This window comes from Odocoileus virginianus, chromosome 28 (genome assembly GCF_023699985.2).
Source record: "Odocoileus virginianus isolate 20LAN1187 ecotype Illinois chromosome 28, Ovbor_1.2, whole genome shotgun sequence".
Lineage (NCBI taxonomy): Eukaryota > Metazoa > Chordata > Mammalia > Artiodactyla > Cervidae > Odocoileus > Odocoileus virginianus.
The window spans coordinates 105935-130814 of record NC_069701.1 but is presented as its reverse complement, the minus strand read 5'-3'; the positions used below and the strand labels follow the sequence as shown (position 1 = coordinate 130814).

General features: G+C 43.0%; 1 long non-coding RNA gene across 1 annotated transcript; it reads left to right on the top strand.

The window, feature by feature from the left end:
- Nucleotides 1-3046: 3046 nt before the first annotated feature.
- On the top strand, nucleotides 3047-8511 carry LOC139031723 (uncharacterized). The gene is made up of 2 exons (XR_011484192.1): nucleotides 3047-3533; nucleotides 8176-8511. It is a non-coding gene; the product is annotated as an uncharacterized lncRNA (long non-coding RNA).
- The last annotated feature ends 16369 nt before the right edge of the window (nucleotides 8512-24880 follow it).

Below are 24880 nucleotides of genomic sequence, written 5' to 3'. Positions count from 1 at the left end.
TCTGGTTGGTGGAGGCTTATTCGTTTCAATTCTTTACCAGGACCTCCTGCCATAAAATAACTCCCATAAATGGTAACTACGGTGCCTGGCCAAGGGAGGCAGTTTCAGTTTCCCCTAACATGTCCACTCCCACTTGATGACATGAACCTTAATGTCTTGTATCATTGCCAATGTCTCTCTTTTGGCCTTAGGATCTTAAAGTCCAGCTCTTTTATGAAATATTGTCTGTCCCTTTCATCAGAAAGAACTGGGTGTACATTCTCCTGTTATCTGAAACACAACAGGTCTATAAGTACATATCACTCTCTCACCAGGAGATGTACATTAAATACCTACTATTTTTGCAGTAGCTTTTTAAAAAATGTTATATTGCTTTTTATCTTTTTATTCAGTTAATTTTTATTCAGATATAGTTCATTTACAATGTTCTGTTAGTTTCTCCTATATGACAAAGTGAATCAGTTATACATATACATATATACTCAATGGAAATAGAACCTAAAAAAAAACATGGATATGTGTAGCTTTAATCTGGAGTAAGAGTGGTCCACTGGTTGACTTTTCCCCTTCTAATGCAGGAGGGTAGGGTTCGATCTCTGGTCGGGGAACAAAATTCTCACATGCCTCACAGGCAAAAAACACAAAAGCAGTATTGTAAGTTCAATAAAGACTTTAGAAATGGTCCACAACACAAAGAATCTTAAAAAAAAAGAAAAAAAGAAATGAGGTAAACAAACTGAAATGTTAGCATTGCTTTAAACCTCTAGGTATCTCTTATATTATTTTCTGTCATTTTCTGTATATTTGAGCTAGCTAATCTCAGATGACAAAAATTAAAAAATAATATTTAAATACATTAAGTGCTTTTTTTCACATCTTTACTAGAACATTAGTTCTTGTATCTTTTTTCAATGGTACACACATCATTGAAATTTTATTCACTGGACAGTCATCAGGTTTTACATTGGATTGATACAAGTTCTTCTTTTGTGTGGTCTAGACGTGCTGGGTGTGCTAAGGGACTTGGCTCTCCACCACAGGAAAGCAGCCCCTCAAACCGCTGCTTATTTGTCTAGTCTGTTCTTATGGGTCCTTCATGTTGCGGTCTCTGTCTGACTTCCATCTTGCTTCTGCTCCTGTATTTAGCAGACTGAATCATATATTGTCCACAACATTATTCTTGATTGAGTTAAAGGAGCCCTGCAGTTTTCACTGGAGGCTCGCCAACTTAATTGCATGGTTCCTTGGCTCTCCACTCTGTAGTCACAAATCCTGGACCGTGTGGTCCAGACAGTTATTCCCCTCTGTTAGGAGAGCATTGTACAGTGGTGGGCCTTTGTCTAATTTGGTAGACCCAGAAGCAGAAAACTATCAGTGCAGAAATGCCATGCAGTTTATTGCTTGGATAGGTAGTGAAATATCTAGACTCATTTAGAAAATAACATTTGATTATGTTAAGGGGATTCCCAGGTGGCTCAGTGGTAAAGAATCCACCTTCAATGCAGGAGATGTGGATTCGACCCCTGTGTTGGGAAGATTCCTTGGAGAAGCAAATGGCTACCCACACCAGTAGTCTTGCCTGGAGAATTCCATGGACAGAGGAGCCTGGCAGGCTACAGCCCATGAGGTCACAAAAGAGTCAGACACACCTAGGTGATAAACAACAACAGCAACAATCTTATCAAGGAGCAGATGTTAGCTCCGGTTGGGTTCTCTTTAAAAGCCAGAATTAGCTGTGGAAAGAAAAGAGAACTGGTGAATCAGTTTGGTTTAAAGGAAAATGAAACTGTCATTCCAATTCACTATTTCTTTTCTTCTAGTTTGGATTACAAGAGAGTACTTACATTTTCACACTATTTTAAAATTCCTGTGCTGTAGGGTCAGTTTCTGCAAAGCAAAGTGAAGGCAGAAATGGACCATGTGGGACTTGTAGAATTCATTTCTTTGCTTGTGTTTGAAGCTAGAGGTGGGTTTGGGGTGAAGTTGGCTGGAGAGGTTAAAGGGGAGGGATTTGGTTCTTTTTTAGAGATAGGAGTAATCCTGAAATTCTTGGAATTTTACTTTCTTTTATCATGGTTGGGATTTGGCAAGGAAGGATATTTGGGGCAGACTTCCTTTGGTCTTATGTTGGTGTCAAAGGTACTGAAACAGATTCAGACCTGTTTCTTTCTTAGGAGTGCTTGTTACTATTTCATGTTTATTTTTCAGTGCTGTCCACTGCCCATCTCTTTCTCTACCACACAACCAGGGTCCCTTTCTATGTGGTTATTCTCATTGAAACTGAGTTTATAATAGAATTGTTTCCTTTTTTTGGGCAACCTTAAGATGGCATCACTGACTCGATGGACATGAGTTTGAGTAAATTGCAGGAGTTGGTGATGGACAGGGAGACCTGGCGGGCTGAGATTCATGGGATTGCAAGGAGTCGGACATGACTGAATGACTGGACTGAACTGAACTGAAAATATAGCAAGAACTTTCAAGTCCAGTCAGTGCTTCATAGTGAGAGAGTCAATTCTTAGGCAGGTTGATAAAAAGTCCGGGGGGGGGGCTCCCCAAGGAGAGAGGGGTCTGGGGTTCTCGAGGAGGAGACAAGGGTCTGGAATTCTCAAGGAGGAGGAAAGGACAAACTTTTTTTTCCGTCTAGATTCCTTAGTCTGTGGGGCTGCCGGGGCTGGCAGGTGGCTCGGACCTGGGTTTCGGTTTCCCGTGAAATGGTGGGATTCCCCGCCCCCATCAGGTAACCTGGAGCCAGCCAATCAATATGCGCCCAGTAAGAAACAAAGGGAGAGCTAAAAAGCCCGCGGACGCCTAAGTTTGAACAAAAGCCCGTGAAAGTTTGTACCAATAAAATTGCTTTGCAAACATGTAACCAATCCGCTTAAGCCAGCTACTAACTGCTTATGCATACCTTATAAATTTGGGTAACCCCCTCTGCTCGGGGCTCTCTGACCCCGTAACACTGTTTTGGACGCGCGGCAGGAGCCCTGATTCGAGTCGGTAATAAACTTCCCCTTTTTGCCAGTTGCATTGTCTTGGAGGACTTGTCTCTTCCCGCTCGGGGATTGGGACATCGGGCACAACATTTGGGGGCTCGTCTGGGATCCCTTGACTGGGTAAGAGAACACTTCCAGGTCAGAGGGGAAGGATAGATAAAAACACCGGTACTCAGGCAGAACAGGAAAGTCCAGTAGAAATCCGAGGCCCTGCTGGAAAGCAGGAAGGTATCTGGCGCAGAAAAAAAGCTTCCTATAAAGGAGAGCGAGCCGGCATAATGCCGAGGCCAGCGGACGCGCTGGGAGGCAGCCGACACCGCGGGAAAATTTTCTATAGAGGGGAGCGAGCCGGCGTAAGGCCGAGGCCAGCGGATGCGCTGGGAGGCAGCCGACTCTGCGGAAAGGCTTTGTATAAAGGGGGGAACAGATTAAACGTTCCAGCCAGCGTAAGGCCGAGGCCAGCGGACGCGCTGGGAGGCAGCCGATTCTGTGGGAAAGAAAGTTACCCCAAGTCTGGTGAACAGTGGATGCCATTCGGTAAGGTGAACCTGCTACCGGGAGGCAAGAGAATTCAGGGGGCCCGAAACCCAGCGCTATGTTATCGGCCGACGTTTTTCTGTCTGTGTGTCTGCCTTTGGCTCTCCATGTTTGTGTATTTGTGTATGCTGGCGTTGTCTCTAGTCCTCCTCCTTTTGAAATCTTTAAAAATGTTATTTATTTAAGTTTTATATTGTAATATCTAAATTCATGACTAAACTTAGAAAATGAAGATAGATCTTGCACTGTGTCTATCTAAATATGTTTTGGTATGTCTTTATCTCTAAAAAATATTTTTAGGTTAATTTGTAAATGAGCTCTATTTAATTGGCTTAAGAAGGGGTAAGCGCTTACAAATCAAATAATTCTAAATTAAACAATAAATTCCAGGTTCAGGTGAACTGGGGAATATTCAGTATTAAATACCTGGTATTAATGTTTGTTTGTTGACCTATCTAATATAGACATGTCTTAGAGTAATTAACATCAAGTAAAGTATTTTCATTGTACCTAGGGTTAATATAAGTTAAATATTATGCCTGTTACAGGTTTGTAGACAAAGAAATTACCTCTAGTAAAAAAGTTCTAAAAGGTATAAATGAGGTATGAGTTTACATATAAACTCTATTAAAAATAATTATTCTTTAAGAATATCTGTTTAAAATAGTCTCTCCAGATTGGTGTAACTGGAATTTCTAAGGGTTGTGCTAAACTAAGTATTAAAAGCCTATTAAATAATTAGGTCTTTTCCAAATAAAATAAGATTTTGAAACATTTACTACTAAACACTGAATTTCCTTTTACAGAAAAATTAAAGAGATTTGAGACTACAAATGAATAATGTTTGATGCCATCCTAAAATGTTTTAAGAAAGCAAGGGTTTTAAAAATTATCACTGGTATTTATGTTCACCAATCTATAGAATGCTAATATAAAGGTCAATTCTTGGTCACTTAAGGAAAGTAGGATGTGTGTGTTCAGTAAAGAAGGTATGAAGAATGAAGTTACATTTTATAAAGAGAAAAGGAAGTAGGTCTGACTTACTGTTCCAGGATGGGAGAACAAATGGGTACAGAAAGTGATAAAAAGGTTTTATAAAAACTGGACCCCAAGGGAAGAGTTTTATGTATAAACAAGTTTTCTTGAGATGTTGAACTGCCTTTGATAATGGCTTTTAAGTTTCTTTACCTCTGAAGTGATCTGTTCTATGTTTACATTTGAAATCTTTTTTACTTTGGCTAAGTAAATATATTATTTCACAGTGATCTATATGATTCTATCTGACAGAGTATTATAAGCCCTTTTGATATTTATTGACAAAACTGCCTAAATAGCTTGACTTCTAGCTGACTTTGGGATGCTTCAGAGGGCCCCTGAGACATCCCAAAGAGCTATTAAACTACCTGAGTTCATTTGACATGTTAAAGTGCATGGGAAGTATTGTTGGAGTAGTGATGAATCTTCTCAGATTATATTGTATGGTTGATGTTACTTATATAGATATCCTAGATATCATGTGAAATTCATGAAAATCTGATATGTCCTGGTATAAAGTGTTGTCAGTTATAATTTTAGTTATCATGTTAAAGTGTTACAAGTCACAGCAATGACCAGGCTACTTTGTTAATTACAATTTAATTAGATTTTAAACATGCTTTGTATGGTTTCACTCTCATGCCTTTAAAAAATACTGCTAGTTCTTCAAGATTTATAGAAAAGACTTTTCTAAGATTAACTGATAAATTTTGTTTGTTTGCTATCTGGTAAATTGGTAACAGACTGTAATTTAGTCTACTCTCTATGTTAAGAGAACAAAGTTTTCTTAGAATGAATCTTTCAATAACAGATTATGAATTTCTTTGCCTTTAAGTGATTTATATTTGTTTTTAAAATCTTTTGTTACTTTAGTTAAGTAAATAAGTGCTATTTAAGATTCTGGTACATGTAGAAGCTCATTCTGCTCCTACAAAAGATAACCCTTCACTGTTAGACTTGTGCTGTCCTAACCTCCTTAAAACATGGCAACAGTCTACTCCTAAATTGGGGAATTAAAGATGGGTGAACAATAGCTGAAAATCAAAGAGTCAGGGCTATGGGAAATCCAAGACGGACGCTTGGCTTTTCCCAGCTCCCTGACAAACCTCATTTTTATTTGATGGGTTAAAGCCTTCCCTGGCTACAGGGTTAATGTCTCCATAATGAAAAAATCACTGAATATTAAGTTTTGTAAATTGTTAAACTAAGTTTCTAGTTTTGTTAATTAAGGTCTAGTGTTTACTGAGACTCACTTCTGAGATAGTTCTTTGTTATGTTATATTGCTAACAGATTTAATTAAGTTATTAAAAATGACACTCTAAGTTGTTTCTAAGGCTTGTCTCAGTAACCCATCTTTAGATAAAGATCGGAGGCTCCATGGTGTACAACCAGGAAATTAACACCAGGCTGGAGAAGAAAAAAAAAAAAAAGGCAGCCCACTCCAGTATTCTTGCCTGGAGAGTCCTGTGGATGGAGGAGCCTGGTGGGTTGCTGTCCATGGGGTCGTGCAGAGTCGAACACGACTGAAGCGACTTAGCATGCATTACATAGTCATTTAACAAATGAAGTCAGATGACCTGGGTTATCCCAGGCTCTACCTAATAAAAGTTCTTGACTTATAATTCTTACTTATGACTTTACTAATAACTGCTAGCTATAGTTATAGTATTTTCTATGACACTTGTTTCAGAAGATTGTTTCTTATGTTAACAAATGTGTGACTGAGCCTGTGGTATAATGCTGATATGCAGTTCCATATGAGATCAATGATTGTAATAATGTAACTCTAGATATGGGAAGAAGCAACAAGAGGGAATATTTTCCTGGACCAAGAAGCTATTAAGACAGTGGTCCAGAGACTTTTGCTACTTGCAAGGTCTGGTCCAATAACAGCACACTGAGCGGCCTATCAATGGAATCTTCCCTAGACCTGGGAATGAGCCTTCCCAGCACCGTGGGACACAATGGTCATGAAATGCCCCCCTCAAAGTCGTGGTCAAGTTTGTGAGCAAAAAGGGGCTCTGCCAACTGAAGATTGACACTTGCCATCTACATCTACGGAGATTATATCATGGCCACTGCAACTGCTGACTTTCAACGGCCCTGAAAAGAGTTCAGGGTGAAGATCAAGAATGAGGCATTCCGTGCTCTGGAAAAGACTGGCAAAACAGGCCTTCAGATAGTTAGATCTTTTCAATAGATTTTGTGAGTCCCAATTCTTGCATCTTCTCATACCTAGAGAAACACTGACATCATTAATGGTGCCATCTGCTTTGGCTATTAAAAATTTTTTTACAATCACAAGTCAAAATAGAGTACTCAGCTATGGTTCAGACATCCTGAAAGATAAACAGATGTTACTACGGGTGTAATTTCAGATTAGACATTGTATTGCTAAACACTTGAATTTTCTGAGTCGTGTCAGGCTTAGATGCCACCATTCTTAAAACAATGTCTGCTAAAAGCTAATAACTTCTACTTTACTTTTTATAAAACTAGATAACTGGCCACCTGGCTACACATCTCCCTGGAGTGCCAGGTCCAGACTGGGTTTCAGGCCTTTTCTTCTAAAAAAAAATATATATACATAACAATGTCTTTTGAGTTCTTCTACAGAACTGGAGCCCCCACCCAGGTGGAAGATGGTAACTTCAGACTAAACATAAGATTCCTAAAACACAGCTCTGTTGCTTGACCACCAGCCAATCATCCCAGTGGTGCCTCCTGTTTCTGGGGACCAGTGATGACCATCCTGTTATGTCTCCTGTTTGGCCCCTGTCTATTTTACCTCTGAGAGGCGCTGGCAGTTTCAAACTTAAGTTGCTGTTATTACAAGAGTAAAAGCTGGTTTCAGATATAAAACACCCCAACTTAGGTCGGGTATAGAGAGACTTCTACTCTGGCGTAGGCAGGCCTACGCCCAGGCACAGCAGGAAAAAGTTACAGAAGAAAGAGACTTCTGCCCCAAATCCCCCCCCAAAAAATCTTGAGTATGAAGTCTCTCAAGGGGGAGTTGTTAAAAAAAAAACAAAACACACTGCCTGTCTGTCCACATAATGTTACTCAGATCTCAATATTCGACTGTCCCCCCAGATGATATAAAAGACCCATGATTGGGCCTTCCATAGAAACAAAGACAGGGGGAATGTGGGGCTGCTGGGGCTGGCAGGCGGCCGGACCTGGGTTTCGGTTTCCCGTGAAATGGTGGGATTCCCCGCCCCCATCAGGTAACCTGGAGCCAGCCAATCAATATGCGCCCAGTAAGAAACAAAGGGAGAGCTAAAAAGCCCGCGGACGCCTAAGTTTGAACAAAAGCCCGTGAAAGTTTGTACCAATAAAATCGCTTTGCAAACATGTAACCAATCCACTTAAGCCAGCTACTAACTGCTTATGCATACCTTATAAATTTGGGTAACCTCCTCTGCTCGGGGCTCTCTGACCCCGTACCACTGTGTTGGACACGCGGTAGGAGCCCTGATTCGAGTCAGTGATAAACTTCCCTTTTTTGCGAGTTGCATTGTCTTGGTAGCCTTCTCTCTTCCCGCTCGGGGATTCGGACATTGGGCATAACAAGTCTTAGTCACATAACATGTTTTTATCTTTAAGGCTTGAACTGATGATTACACAACAAACAGCTCAGTTTAAACTCTGTACTAAGGATTATATAATAACAATGTATCCTGCTTGAGGACAGTTTCTCCTTCCTGAAAACCTCTGGCTAATCCTGTTATCTTAAGATGTAAGCTATGGGAGTGGGTCTAGTAAGATCTTTACAACCTCCAGACATTCTTTTGATTCATTGTAATAACTAATTAAAAAGTATATAACTCCATTGCTAACACTAGTGAGGGGGCACTCTCTCTGCCCCCCTTCTGATGTCTGTGTCATAAGCTTTCTCTATCTCTTTTATACTTAAATAATAAAACTTTATTACACAAAAACTCTGAGCGATCAAGCCTCATCTCTGGCCTCTGATTGAATTCTTCTCCTCCGAAGGCCAAGAATCCTGGCGTCTTTCATGGTTCAACAACAACCTTTCAATAGATTGTATTATGACCTACCTGGACCCTGTGTGTGTGTGTGTGTGTGTGTGTGTGTGTGTGTGTGTGTGTGTGATTGATGTATGTGTGTATATAATTCACATTAAATTCAATTAGAACCGGTTTTTCTGTTTTGCAAAATTAAAACACTTTGCAAACTTTTAAAGCACTATATCAATAGCAGTGTGTGTAACTGATACCATTAGAGTCTGTTTTCCTTTTCTCTTCCCAGGACAGCAAACCCAGAACTTACTTTTTTCTTCAAAGAAAGTCTCCTGTCTCCCTGCCTCTGTTTTGAAACTCAAGTTTCTTCAGTAACCTGTGTTTTTTGCCTCTTCTTTCTTGTGTTTGGAAGGTAAAAATGGAAACCGTGTTGATATGCCAACTCTACAACCCACTAGACACGAGATCTCAGGGCCTCAGTTTCCTCATCTTTAAAATAGGGTCAAAGTCCTCAGCACAGGGAGAGCTCCCTTGCGTGCTTTTTGCTGCCCCTCATCTCTTCACTGTGCTGGTGACCAGTTCAGAGTCTCTTCTGTTTGCAGGTTCCTCTGAAGTCCTCCCAGTCAGCCAGCTCTTTCCCTTGGTGCTCTGTTAACCCTGTGATTTTGGTGAGTTTCATCGACTTTCCAGGAAGCCCAGTTCTTGCGTCACCCTCATAGTTGTGTCGACTAAAAAAAGATGTACAACTTGAGAGTTGCGAGTTAAGTTTTATCTGGGGCAAAATGAGGACTGCAGCTAGGGAGGCAGCATCTCAGACAGCTCTGAGAGATGCTCCGAAGCGGCAGTGGGGAAAGTCAATGTATAAGGTTTTGGTGCAGGGGGCGTTCAATACCATGAAGCACTCAATTTACAAAAGGTTTTTTGTTAGTCATGAGAATCTGATGCCACCATGAAGGGATTTAGTGCTTCTCTAGATATGAGGAGATGCAAGGATTGAGATCATAAAATCTGTTCCTGAAAACATCCAACTATCTAAAGACCTGTCCCACCAGATTCCCTGGAGCACAGAGCGCCTCAGTCCACCCTGAACTCCCTCAGCGGGTGTTGAAGGTCAACAGCTATAGCAGCGTGGGGTTCAGTCTCCGTAGAGGCAGATGGCAAATGCCTTTGTTCTTCAGTCATTGGCAATGCTCTGGTAAGTGCCAATATGTAGTTGACAGTTCCAGGTAGCATTTAAATGGGTAAGCAACGCAGAAGAATTCCCACACAGCACATGGGGAGGGAGGGCTTGCCCAGGACTCACAGCCCGTCAGATGCTAGCAATGAGAAGAATGGAAAGAGAGCTTATCAAGAAAAAGAGGGACAGTGAAATCCCGCCTCTGAGGGAGGTGGACCAGGCACAGAGTGACCTGCACTAGCCTGGCGCTCGCTGGCGATGGTCCTACGGGGGAGCTGCGTGGGCTGGCCCGCTTCCCTGCTCCTGCTGGGAAGCCCTCTGGTTGTGCAGTGACTGTGTCTGCAGCTCAGAAACAGGCCTTGGCAGTTCAGAAACATGCCACTCAGAGAGAAGCCGTGACCTGCGCCCTGGGCTCCAGTCAGGGGCCTGCAGCGTGGGCGGGGGATGGTGTGATGCGGGTCTCTTGTTAGCAGATGCTGAACCTGCCGCCATGGGGTCCTGGGAGTGCATGTTTCCTGCCTGTGTCCTTTCATCCTCTGGCCAGACTCAGATGGAAAGCCCAGAGCTCTGTGCACACTCTCAGCCAGACGGACATGGTGGTGTTGTTCCCAGCGTAAATCGGACATACATTTCTTGATTTCCGTACAGTGTGAAAGGCAGTGTAGATCTCACGAAGCTACTGCCTAGAAATCAAAGTGTCTTCATTCAGCCAACACGTGGCAAAGAGAGGCAGGCAGAGCACAGGGTCCAGGTTGGAGGGTCACTGCCGGTCAGGGACTCTGTTTCCTCAGCTGTGAGAGCTGGTATCTTACCACTAATTGAGAAACTATTTATCATAGTACTTGGGAACATCTTGGGCCTTCCCAGGTGGCTCAGTGGTAAAGACTCCACCTGCCAAGGCAGGAGATGTGGGTTCAATCCCTGGGCCAGGGAGATCCCTTGGATAAGGAAATGGCAACTCACTCCAGTATTCTTGCCTGGGAAATCCCATGGACAGAGGAGCCTGTCACGCTGCAAGTTCATAGAGTCAGGCATGATTTAGCAACTAAACAACAACAGAAGCATGCAGATAGGTATTGTTTATTCATACGTGGTGCTGTATGAAGCTGAGAGAGAGGACGGGAGGAAAGAGAGAGGATGTATCCCTGTGGGTGTTCTGTGTGTGACTGTGTTCACGCTGCCAGCCAAGAGCTGAGATATTAAGAGAGGGGATAATGCATTCGTGTTTTTACAGCCTGGTTGAAGGTGATTATCTGCATGTTTCTGATGGTTTTAAAGGGCTCCAAAGCTCAGTGGGGACAACACTTTATGCAGTGGGTGAGCTGGTCTTTAAAAGATGGACGTGGAGGGGCACTGACTTTAATAAGAACTAGAGAGATGGCCCATGGGTGGAGGGAATGGTGTGATGAAAGATTTAGGAGTGAATGGCGCCTGTACATGCCACGGCAGTAATGGGTTGGATTGAAGTATCAGTTTGGATTTGTCCTCTGGGTGTTTGGGAACCAGTGAAAGACACTGAGCTGAAGGAGTGTCAAGATGAGAACTGAGTTTATTTTTGTGTATGGTGTTAGAAAGTATTCTAGTTTCATTCTTTTACAGGTGGTTGACCAGTTTTCCCAGCACCACTTGTTAAAGAGGTTGTCTTTTTTCCATTGTATATCCTTGCCTCCTTTGTCGAAGATAAGGTGACCATAGGTTCGTGGATTTATCTCTGGGCTTTCTATTCTGTTCCATTGATCTATATTTCTGTCTTTGTGCCAGTACCATACTGTCTTGATGACTGTGGCTTTGTAGTATAGTCTGAAGTCAAGGAAACCAGATCTGAAAGAGACACGTGCACCCCAATGTTCATCGCAGCACTGTTTATAATAGCCAGGACATGGAAGCAACCTAGATGCCCATCAGCAGACGAATGGATGAGGAAGCTGTGGTACATATACACCATGGAATATTACTCAGCCATTAAAAAGAATTCATTTGAATCAGTTCTAATGAGATGGATGAAACTGGAGCCTATTATACAGAGCGAAGTAAGCCAGAAAGATAAAGACCATTACAGTATACTAACACATATATATGGAATTTAGAAAGATGGTAATGATAACCCTATATGCAAAACAGAAAAAGAGACACAGATGTATAGAACAGACTTGTGGACTCTGGGAGAAGGCGAGGGTGGGATGTTTCAAGAGAACAGCGTCGAAACATGTATATTATCTAGGGTGAAACAGATCACCAGCCCAGGTTGGGTGCATGAGACAAGTGCTCGGGCCTGGTGCACTGGGAAGACCCAGAGGGATCGGGTGGAGAGGGAGGTGGGAGGGGGGACCGGGATGGGGATTACATGTAAATCCATGGCTAATTCATTTCAATGTATGACAAAAACCACTGCAATGATGTAAAGTAATTAGCCTCCAACTAATAAAAATAAATGGAAAAAAAAAAAAAAAGATGAGAACTGAGCTCGAGAGTAAATGACCTGGAGGCAGTTTGAAAAGGTGGAGTAGAGAGAGAGACCAGAAGCTGTCTTAACTGGAAGACACTTAGGAAAATACATAAAAGACTTGTTCACCTCCCAACAGTATTATTTTTTCCAGTTTTATTGATATGATTGACAGACAGTACTGTTTACATTAAACATGTATTGTGTAATGATTTGACTTACATGCATCATGAAATGATTATCACAGTAAGTTTAATGAACATCTATTGTCTCATAAAGATGCAAAATAAAAGAAATTTTTCCTTGTGATAAGAACTTTCAAGATTTGCTCTCTCAACCACTTTCATGTATGACATGCAGCAGTGTTAAGTGTGTGTGTAGGTTGCTGGTTATGGCCCTAACCCTCATAATCGGAAGTTGGTACTTTTGACTGCCTCCATCCTGTCCCCTGTCCCCCACCCCCCACTCCTGGAACCACAAATCTGACCCCTTTTTCTATATGAGTTTGTTTCTTTGTGTGTTTGTTTTTGAAGTATCATTGATCTGCAGCACTGTTAGTTCCTGGTGCATAACAGTGATTTGGTATTTCTTCCCTTTCAAAATGATCATCCCGCAGTGCTAGTTTGAAGAGTAAATAAGACAGAGGACATGGAGTTCCATTTGAAGATGAATCAGGATGGGCCAGGTCCGAGCATCCTAGCCCCATGGCAATTGAGCGTCCCGACGGAGAAACCTGGTAGGCTACACTCAAAGGGATCACAAAGAGTCGTACATGGACTGAGCAACTTCACTTCTCCTGAATCAGGCTGCTTGACACTGTTATAGCCATGGTTTCCGGGAAACAAACTAACTCAGAAGGGCAATGCAGATAGTGGAGTGCAGTTTATTACACCAGCGGGCCCAAGGCAGAGTCTCCTCTTAGCCAAGGACCCTGACTGTGAGACTGTCAAGACTAGCACCATGACAGGTGCCCTGAACTAAGAGTAGGCCTAAGTTTCAGTTTCTCCCAAGGGTAGGGTAATTATCTGCCCTCAACAGGCCACCAGAGACCAACTAATCAGTACATGCCCAGTAAACCTCCGAGAAGGTCCCCTGAAAAGTCCCATGCGTGCGAAAGTTTGTACCAATAAAATTGCTTTGCAAACATGTAACCAATCCGCTTGCATCCACTACCCACTGCTTATGTTTGAAATCAAGCACCCTATAAATGTGCGTAGAAACTGGGGCTCGGGGCTCTCTGACTTTGCACCACTGCGTTGGTTGCAGCAGGGGCCCTGGCTCAAGTCAGCAATAAATTTCCCTTCCTTTGCATATTGCATTGTCATGGAGGTCTTCTCTTTTCCTGCTGGGGGATTCGGACAGCGGGCATAACATTTGGGAGCTCATCTGGGATCCCTTGACCAGGGAAAGATAACACTTCCAGGACAGAGGGGAAGAATAGATATAGTACCAGTGCTCAGGCAGGACAGGAAAGTCCAGTGTAAATCCGAGGCCCTGCTGAGAAGCAGGAAGGTATCTGGCACAGGAGAAAGCTTTCTATAAAGGGGGAATGGATTGGACGTTCCAGCCGGCGCGGGACTGAGGCCAGCGAGCGCGCTGGAAGGCAGCTGGCTCTGCGGGAAGGAGAGTTCCTCTCCTGATTCCGAGTCTGGTGAGCAGTGGACGCCATTCGGTAAGGTGAACCTTGTACCAGGAGGCAAGAGGACTCAGGGGACCCCAAAACCCAGCGCTGTATTGTCGGCAGACATTTGTCTATCTGTGTGTTTGTCTACGCCCCTCCGTGTTTGTGTGTGTGCAGTCATTGTCTCTGGTCTCGTTGTCTTCTGGTGTATCGTTCTCTACTCTCTCTTCTGACTTATTCTCCTTCTCCCTTTCTTCTCTGATCTGCCTTTGACTACTACTCTCTTCAAGAGTTTCAGTGAACAGGCGAACAGTTGTGGGGGCAACTGATGAGTCCTGGCCAGGGCTACACTCTGGCGGACTCTGAAGGCCTTACAATAAGTGAGCCTCAGTAACGGGAGCCCGATCAGGTGAAACTCTCTTTCAACATCCCTAATCGAGGACGTGGCCTAAAATTCCTTGTGTGGGCACGGGACAGGCACTTAAAGGCCATTAGGGCACCTGCCACTTGAAGACTCCCTTGAGAGGATAAGGGGGTCATGGAATGGGCTAGAAACCTCTAGGGTGCCCGCCCCCAGCAAGAAAACTTCTGTGCAATGACCCAGGCACATAAACAGTACCAAAAGCGTACCATAAGCCCAACCTCTTGGCTGCCACCACTCCCAGTAGGATTTTTGGTGGCTGTTCTCAGTGACTTCTTCTTTCTTCCCTACCATTTACACTCTAGCCATGGGTCAGGGGGAATCTACCCCACTCTCTCTCATGACTGACGATTTCTCAGATTTCAGGGCCAGGGCACATAACTTGTCTTTGCTAGTCAAGAAAAGCAAATTAATAACCTTTTGCTCTGCAGAGTGGCCTGCCTTCCAAGTTGGATGGCTTCCGGAAGGGACCTTTCAACCGTCCATTATACAGGCTGTAAAAAAAAAGGATTATGGCTCCTGATCCCTGGGGCCATCTGGATCAGGTTCCTTATGTCATGGTCTGGCAGGATCTGGTGGAAAATCCGCCCAAATGGTTAAAACCTTTCATTCACAAACTTCCTAGTTCTTCCAGTTCACAGGTCCTGGTGATGGAGACCCCCCGGAAGAAACTAAAAAGAAAGAAGACCCAAAACCGGTCCTTCAGGAATCATCTTATCCGAACCTGATAGATTTAGAAACAGAGATAAAGCCTCTGCCGTATGCCCCCCCCCCCCATTGCAATTCCCTCCGAGGGGAGGAACTCCCCTGGGTGAATCAAGAGGGTTGGGAGGGCCCGCGGGAATTGACCATGAGGGGGGGACCCACACTGGGGACCCAGAGGAGAATTAGGGGTGATAGGGGTGATAGGGGTGGACAAGACCCTGGGGACCCAGAGTTACCTTCATCCACTCTTCAGGCGCTCCCCGTCCGAGTGGGACCAGCTAACCCAGGTGGAGAGCGAACATATCAGTACTGGCCCTTTTCCAAGAGTGACCTGTACAATTGGAAAACCCAGAACCCTCCTTTCTCAGAGAAACCACAAGGCCTCATTGACCTCTTAGATTCCATTTTGTTCACTCACAACCCCACCTGGGATGATTGTCAACAGCTGTTGCAGGTGCTCTTCACCACAGAAGAACAGGAGTGAATTCTGGCAGAGGCACAGAAACGGGTCCCCGGGGGTCGACGGGAGACCAACCGCCCAGCCTCATCTCGTGGACGAGGGGTTTCCTCTGTTGCGGCCTAACTGGGATTTTGAGTGAACGGAAGGTTGACAGGATCAGACCCTGGGTTCACTGCAATCACGTGCGGCAAGCTACTCCGGAGGAACAGGAAAGAGCGCGAGCAGAATGGAAGGCAAGTCCTCACCCGTCAAATCCTTTGAAACTGAAACTCGTCCAATGAGAGGCCTCCTGAGTCTCCTACTGGTGGCAATTCTCATCAACCCAGGGATATCCAATCCACACCAACCATTCAAGATCACCTGGAAGCTCAGCGATGGACAGACCCACGAGGTGATCAACGAAACCTCAGGAATCCACCCTCTCAACACCTCGTGGCCAGACCTGTACTTTAACCCCAGGAGACTTTTTGTATGCCGGGTCGGGCTACACACTCCGCTATATGGAAGCCTGGGTGGACATATGGGGGACGCATACGCCCACACTTATGGAGTGGGGGACCTTCCTGGGTTTTTCGCTTGCCCAGGCAACATTAGAGGTAATTGGAAAACTTGTGGGGGTATGGAAAGCTTTTACTGTGCAAGCTGGAGCTGTGTAACTTTGTGTGATGGGCCCCAGAGGTGGGATGTCGGGAACAGAGATTTAGTTAGATTCACCTTTAGTGATTCCAAACACCAAGGGCCTTTTGTACGGGTACAGTTCAACCAGGACCGAGCAAAAAAGGAAAGCCGCTGGACCGCAGGGCTAACTTGGGGCTTACAGCTTCATGTGGCTTCTTACCCAGGAGAGCTCTTGACCATTAAACAGGTGATTGAGCCAATAGAGGTACATAGTCTGGGTCCCAACCTGGTCAAAACGGCACTGGGGCGCAAGATGACCCCTAAGACGACCACCTCTGGGCCAGACTCACCAAGGTCAAACAGCACCTCCTCTACCCCAGGCACTGGAGGTAATCTGACAAACACCCTGGGCCATCTAACTAACTGCTAGCTCAGTGACTCAAGACCCCCTATGGGCCATAGTAAATGCCACTTTTATGGCTCTAAACCATATTGACCCAAATGCGACCCAATCCTGCTGGCTCTGTCATAACCTCCGCCCCCGCCTTCTATGAGGCTGTAGGCCTCAATGTCTCCTACAGCTTGTCTTCAGACCCCAATCCCCCTCAATGCCGGTGGGAAGAGCGTAAGACAGGCCTCATGATGGAAGAGGTATGGGGACAGGAGGTCTGTTTGGGCACAGTACCAAGACCTCTCTTTTTGCTCAGACTATTGGTAATATCAGCTTACCTGGCAAAAATTGGCTAGTGCCGGAAGTCGGGGGATGGTGGGTTTGTTCACACACGGGGCTAACAACATGTTTATATATGAAGGTTTTTAACCCAAGCCAAGAGTTCTGTGTTCTCATCACTGTGATGCCAAAGATCCTATACCATTCTGAGGAGGTAATGTACTCACATTGGGACCGGGAAGTACTAAGACAGAAACGAGAGCCCATTAGTGCAATCACTGTGACAGCCCTGTTCAGCCTCAGACTTGCAGGAGCAGGGACAGGAATAGCTTCATTATCTTTGCAGGGCCAAGGGCTCTCCTCTCTGCAGGCCGCTATAGATGAAGACATAGTCCGCATAGAAGAATCAATTAGTCACTTAGAAAAGTCTTTGACATCCTTCTCTGAAGTGGTTTTGCAAAATAAGAGAGGGTTAGACTTAACCTTTCTCCAGCAGGGTGGGGTCTGCGGGGTCTGGGAGAAGAATGTTGTTTCTATGTGGACCACACAGGAGTGGTGAGAGAATCTATGGCAAAAGTAAGAGAGAGGCTTGCACAGCAAAAGAGAAAACGAGAGGCCCAAACAGGGATGGTTTGAATCTTGGTTTCAACACTCCCCCTGGCTGACCACCTTGGTCTTCACCCTCCTGGGCCCACTCATAGTGTTGATATTGATGCTGACATTTGGCCCTTGTATCTTAAACCAGCTAGTGTCATTTATTAAAGAACGTATAAACACCATTCAGATTAAGGTGTTGAGACAGCAATATCAGCCAGTGGCCCAAGACAGTGAAGAGAAAGATTCCTCTACAGGAACAAGACAGGGGGGAATGTGAGACTGTCAAGACTAGCACCATGACAGGCGCCCTGAACTAAGAGTAGGCCTAAGTTTCAGTTTCTCCCAAGGGTAGGGTAATTATCTGCCCTCAACAGGCCACCAGAGACCAACTAATCAGTATGCGCCCAGTAAACCTCCGAGAAGGTTCCCTGAAAAGTTCCGCGCGCGCAAAAGTTTGTACCAATAAAATGGCTTTGCAAACATGTAACCAATCCGCTTGCACCCACTACCCATTGCTTATGTTTGAAATCGAGCACCCTATAAATGTGCGTAGAAACTGGGGCTCGGGGCTCTCTGACTTTGCACCACTGCGTTGGTTGCAGCAGGGGCCCTGGCTCGAGTCAGCAATAAATTTCCCTTCCTTTGCGTGTTGCGTTGTCATGGAGGTCTTCTCTTTTCCTGCTGGGGGATTCGGACAGCGGGCATAACACCGACCAGCGTTTGTGAAAATCTTTTATACCCCATGTGTATGTGTCCAAACCCACCAGCCCAAATCCCTTGAGGCTTACAAAGGAAGGGTAAATACAATCACAATAACTCCATCATTCACGTGTTATGTGTTCAAACAGTTAATAATCAATAAGCCTGTGGTTACATTCCAATAGATACTGTCTGGAGGCAGGGGTGATTAGTGTCTGTTTTCTCTTAGGCAATGGGTAACCTGGATGTGATCTTCAAGATTCCCCTGCCCAGAGGGGGTCTTATCCTTCCATTGTCATTTCCACAGGCGCTAAGCACAGAGTTCAGAGTCCATTGGAGAGGTGGCCACGCACGACCAGCACGGACAGGCCTGAGATGGAGTCCAGGCCCTGTGAATTCCTTCTTCAACACCTCTTTCTGTGAGGTTATCTGGCAGTACGTTTCACCTAATCAGAATAAAAACAGGCTTGGCCATCCACAGTCACAGAACACTCTCCCACGATACCTTGGCTTCTCAAACGGGACAGTGTCTGAACTAGGAATGTCTTTACACAGCTTTAAATGTGCAGGGAAACGTGTTATCTTGAAGCTGGAATTCCAGGCAATATGGCAAAATCAGTATATTCTTCCTGTGAAAGCAGGAGACTTGTAGCCTCAAACCAGCCAGGAAAACACACTGGGTCATTTTTTGTGCACTATGACAACAGCTTTGGTCCATTCTTTGAGTTTTCTGAAAGGAACATGCTGCTGGCCACTTCTTACTGTAAAGGCAGCACCCAGTCCAGCTTCACTGAATTAAGCTAACAACAGGTATGGCAGCCAAACCCAGAGAACATTCTCTGCTGGACTCTCAGAGCACTCCCCCTGAACTCTTTACTCATGGAATGGTGCTATCTGTCCTTGGGCTCTCTCAGACAGCTTTCTAACTACATGGACATTTATTTTTGTTAGCATGGGATTTGGAGCCTAAAGGCAGAAGCGGCATTTCTTTGTGTGACTGCTGGGTGGTTGCAGTCTGATGCCTGGAAGAAACACACACAGGTTCATTTCCCTCTTCCTTACACCCGCAGCTTTGCTTAAGTATCTGTGTTTTCTGAAAGCACATGTCCTTGCTTATTAATGCTACAAAGTCATCTGACAGTGCAATTTTGCCCACTCAGGGTAGCAACAGGTAGAGCAGAAGCCCTCATGGAACATTCTTCCCTGAATCCTTTTCTAAGGTAATGGTGCAGTGTGATCTAGGTGTGCCTTTGCACAGCTCTGAACCTGTGGGGAAACGTTTCTCTGCACCTAGAACTCAGTGCCTAAAGAGAAAGCAGCATTTCCGCCTAACAAATCCAGAATACTTGCAGTCTCCAACCTGACGGGAAAACACACTAGTGCATTTCCCCTTGTTTATGACAACAAGTTTCATCAAATATTTGTGTTTTCTGAGAGAAACATGCTACTTGCATTTTTCTAGCTGGAAGCTCTCTGACAGTACAGTTTTAGCTGATCACTGGAAGCCCGGATATAGAAGTCAACATACACAGATCATACCTTGAGTCCTCGGAGTGAATTTACACAGCTTTGAAACTGCAGAGGAATGTGTTTTTGTGAGCCTGGAATTGGGGTATGATGTTCAAAAGCAGTCATTTGCCCTGTAGAGTTGCAGCATGTAACCTGCTGGAAATGCACACAGGTTCATTCTACTCTTCTGTTTTGCCCGATGTCCGAGTCCCCGAGCGGGAAGAGAGAAGGCTTCCAAGACAATGCAATTCACAAAAAGGAAAGTTTATTACTGACTCGAGCCAGGGCTTTTTGCCACTACCAACGCAGTGGTGCAGGGTCAGAAAAAAGCCCCGAGCCCCAGCTGTTACATAAATTTATAGGGTGAACATAAGCAGTTGGTAGCTGGCTTAAGCGGATTGGTTACATGTTTGCAAAGCAATTTTATTGGTACAAACTTTCGCGGGCTTTTGTTCAAACTTAGGCGTTCGTGGGCTTTTCCGCTTTCCCTCATGTTCCTTTTGTTCCCTTTTGGGCGCCTGTTGATTGGCTGGCTTCAGGCGGCCCGATGGGGGCGAGGAATCCCACCATTTCAGGGGAAACTGAAACTCAGGTCTGGGCTGCCTACCAGCGCCGGCAGCCCCACATTCCCCCCTGTCTTTGTTTCTATGGAAGGCCCAATCATGGGTCTTCTATATCATCTGTGGGGACAGTCGAATATTGAGATCTGAGTAACATTAGGTGGATGGACAGGCAGTGTGTTTTTCCTAATAACTACCACTTGAGAGACTTCATACTCAAGATGCTTTTTGGAATTGGGGCGGAGGTCTCTTTCTTCTGTAACTTTTTCCTGCTGTGCCTGGGCGTAGGCCTGCCTAGCAGAGCAGAAGTCTCTCTATACCTGACTTAAGTTGGGGTGTTTTATATTTGAAACCAGCTTTTACTCTTGTAATAACAGCAACTTAGTTTGAAACTGTTGGTGCCTCTCAGAGGTAAAATAGACAGGGGCCAAACAGGAGACCTAACAGGATGATCATCACTGGTCCCCAGAAACAGGAGGCACCGCTGAGATGATTGGCTGGTGGTCAAGCAACAGAGCTGTGTTCTAGGAATCTTATGTTTAGTCTGAAGTTACCATCTTCCACCTGGGTGGGGTCTCCAGTTCTGTAGAAGAACTCAAAAGACATTGTTATACATATTTCTTTGAGTAGGAACCAGGACCCGTCCCAAGGCTGTACCACCATTTGATTGTTTCCCCTCTGTTTTTGTATTTCTTCCCTTCTCTGATTGGCAATTGTTTGAATCTACACTTTGTAACTCAGGGAAGGTCAAGGAGGATGAATAAAGCCTATATTTTACAGTACAGCAGATCTGTACTCCAGAGTCGCCACTCCACAGAGTCCTGTTCAGTTTTAATTTAGGGAACAGGGCAACTATGACTGTTATAACTTTTTGTCAAAATGGAGCACAGGACCGCCTCAGCTTGGAGAAGAGACACTGAATTGGAAGTATTCCTGAGTTCCAAGTCTTAGATCTGAGCCTTGTATGATTAAAATCTCAATCCCTTGGTCTGCCATTTTGTTGCAACATACCCAGTTAGTAGTAGCTGGGGAAGGGATAACTGGACTTTTAATAGACAAAGTAAATCTCTTTCTTTTAGAAGAATAGGCCTGAAACCCAGTCTGGACCTGGCACTCCAGGGAGACTTGTAGCCAGGTGGCCAGTTGCCTAGTTTTATTAAAAAGTAAGGTAGAAGTTACTAGCTTCCAGCAGACATTGTTTTGAGAATGGTGGCATCTAAGCCTGACACGACTCAGAAAACTCAAGTGTTTAACAATACAATACAATGTCTAATCTGAAATTACACCCATAGTAACACCTGGTTATTTCCCAGGATGTCTGAACCATAGCTGAGTACTCTATTTTGACTTTTAATTGTAAAATTTTTCTTTAATAGCCAAAGCAGATAGCACCATTAATGATGTCAGTGTTTCTCTAGGTATGAGAAGATGCAAGAATTGGGACTCATAAAATCTCCTGAAAAGATCTAACTATCTGAAGGCCTGTTCTGCCAGTTTTTCCCAGAGCATGGAACGCCTCATTCTTGATCTTCACCCTGAACTCCTTTTAGGGCTGTTGAAAGTCAGCAGTTGCAGTGGCCATGATATAATCTCTGTAGATGTAGATGGCAAGTGTCAATCTTCAGTTGGCAGAGCCCCTTTCTGCTCACAAACTTGACCACGACTTTGAGGGGGGCATTTCATGACCATTTTATCCCATGGTGCTGAGAATGTCCATTCTCAGGTTTGGCAATGATTTTGTCGACCAGCCTCTCAATGTGCTGTTACTGGACTAGGCCATAAAACAGTATCTAAAATTCTCTGGGCCACCTGTCTTACTAGCCGCTTGGTCCAGGAAAACATTCTTTCTTGTTGCTTCATCTCATATCTAGAGTTACACTGTCATCATCAATGATCTCATAGGGAACTATATATTATTTTATCAGAGGCCTCAGTCACACATTTGGCACTGTAAGAAATAGCAATTTTGTAAAACAGGTGAAATACGAAGAACATAGCCAGCAATATTAGTAAAGTCACAAGTAAGACTTAAGAGCTTCCATTAGATGTAGCCCAGTATATCCCAGGTCGTCTGACTTAGTCTACTCTGTACGAATCTTTATCTTTCAGGGAAATTATACATTGGCACCACCATCTATAAGGCACACAGCCCAGTTTTCTAGTGTTACAAGACTGATTATCCGTAGTATGATTTAATTGTTTTTAACACAGAGGAGACTTTAAACCTAAATTACCATAGCCTGGTGTTATCTATATAAATCTATCTCATAATTGTGGGAGATTTTTTTTCTTATGCTAAAACTTTTCTTGTTTCTCTGATTGAGCTTGAGGAATAGAAAAAGGCTCAAATTTATAGCCAGAGTCAGAGTAGGCATCATCAATTGGCCCAGTGAGTGTATCCCATTTGGTAGTATCAAAGTGACCTGAATATGACTATAATTTTTTTTTAAAGTAAATTTCCTCAGGGCCAACCAGTTAGAGTCTTGTAGTAGAGAAATTTACCAAGGTAACCCAGAACTAGATACAGGTAATTGGCCACAAACCCAACAATTGGATTGATTTTTAAAACTGGCATAGAATCAGGCCTATGATAGAAAAGCATTCTATTTATATGTAAAGGCCTAAGAAGTCAAGAAAACACTATAAACGATCATATGAATCAGGTCCAGCATGTTGGACAAGCTGTCTACCTCTGATGTCGTCTTCTCATCTTGGTGTACTGCAGTTCCTCTTGTTTGAGCATCATTTTAAGGTGAGATCAGGTCAGATGTCTTCTCTATAGACCAATCCAGTGTAGGGGCCTTTGGAAGTGGGAATTAATCTGAGAGTTAATTTCCCTTCAGTTTCATTGTGCATGAGCTAGTTAAGAGTACCTGATAAAAAGTCCTTCCATCCAGGTTGGTGACAGTCTCTTAAATTATGTCTTTTTCCAGTCCTGGTTGCAGGTCATGAGGCATCTGATCTTCATCCGAAGATAGATTACTGAGATAAGCTTCAGAAACAAACTTTTACATTAATATCACATAACAGAACTGATCATAGACTTTTTATTTTGCTGAAACACTTATAGGATCTCAGACTGAATTTTAATATAAAACAGGGCTGGGAAACTCACACCCAAGGCTTATCACAGATTTTGCCTAACAAATCTAGGTGAACTCTTTTCTTTTAAAGTCTCAAAAATTCCTTGAGATTTTTGTACCTGTTAGTGAGATAACCTTTTTAGCTCATTTGATAAACTTATTGGAAACTTAAGAGTTTCAAATTTCTGGAGGAGTCAGATAGAGAGAAAATATAATTGTTTTGTTTATAATGTGTACTTTTACCAAATTATTTTTATAATTAGTTTGAGAGGAAGGTTTTCTCTACTCCCAGAAAACACACGATTTAAACCTGTAATTTCTCAGATAGAAACCATAAAAGTTATAAGCATATTCGCTGGTTCATTCAGTCCTTTGTTAACTTTTGTGAAGTCATCAGGTTTTTCATTAGAATACCAAGACGTATCAAAATGTTAAGAACTCCATATAATTTCTAGGATATCTGTATTAGTAAATTTTCATACATTATAACATGAGCAGATTTATTACTCATTTGATAATCTTTTTCATGTAATTTAACCAACCAAATAAACAGTTTAATATCTCTCTTTTGGATGTTTCAGGGGCCCTCTGAAACACCCCAAAGTTAGCTAGATGTCAAAGGAACTTCAAAAGAATTCAATTCAGGAAGTTTTATCAAAAAGATCAATTAAAAGCTTTAGAACATTTGGTCAGATTCAGTCAATGTTGATGGGTGTATCATTTAGCTTGTAGGTATGTCACAATGGGCGCAAATACCAAGGGCGCAAATACCAAGGCTCAAGGTCTAGTGAAAGTCAGCTCCGCCATTTTGGACCTAATTGGCTCTAACCAGTTTTCTTATGACCATGTCATTTTTAAACAAAATCTATTTATTTAACTAATTGTAATCTAATTTTAGAAAATCTTGATCATGCATAGCTCTTTTTAGTATTTTTTTACACTTTTTTTTTTAACTGAAAGCACACTTCTTGCTTTCCTTTAGCAACCAAGAGCTAACTTTTATATTAGTATTTTATAGATTGGTGAGCATAAATACCAGTGATAATTTTTAAAACCCTTGTTTTCTTAAAACATTTTAGGATGGCATCAAACATTATTCATTTATAGTCTCAAATCTCTTTAGTTTTTCTGTAAAAGGAAATCAGTGTTTAGTAGTAAATGTTTCAAAATCTTATTTTATTTGGAAATGACCTAATTATTTAATAGACTTTCAATACTTAGTTTAGCACAACCCTTAGAAATTCAAGTTACACCAATCTGGAGAGACTATTTTAAACAGTTATTCTTAAAGAATAATTATTCTTAATAGAGTTTATATACAAACTCATACCTCGTTTACATTTTTAGAAGTTTTTTTACTCGAGGTAATTTGTCGACAAACCCGCAACAGGCTTAATATTTAACTTGTATTAAACCTAGGCACAATGAAAACATTTCACTTGATGTTAATTACTCTAAGACATGTCTATATTAGATAGGCCAACAAACAAACATTAATATCAGGTATTTAATACTGAATATTTCCCAGTTTACCTAAACCTGGAATTTATTGTTTAATTTAGAATTATTTGATTTGTAAGTGTTTACCCCTTCTTAAGCCAATTAAATAGAGCTCATTTACAAATTAACCTAAAAATATTTTCTAGAGATAAAGACATACCAAAACATATTTAGACAGACACAGTGTAAGATCTATCTTCATTTTCTAAGTTTGGTCATGAATTAGATATTACAATATAAAATTTAAATAAATAACATTTTTAAA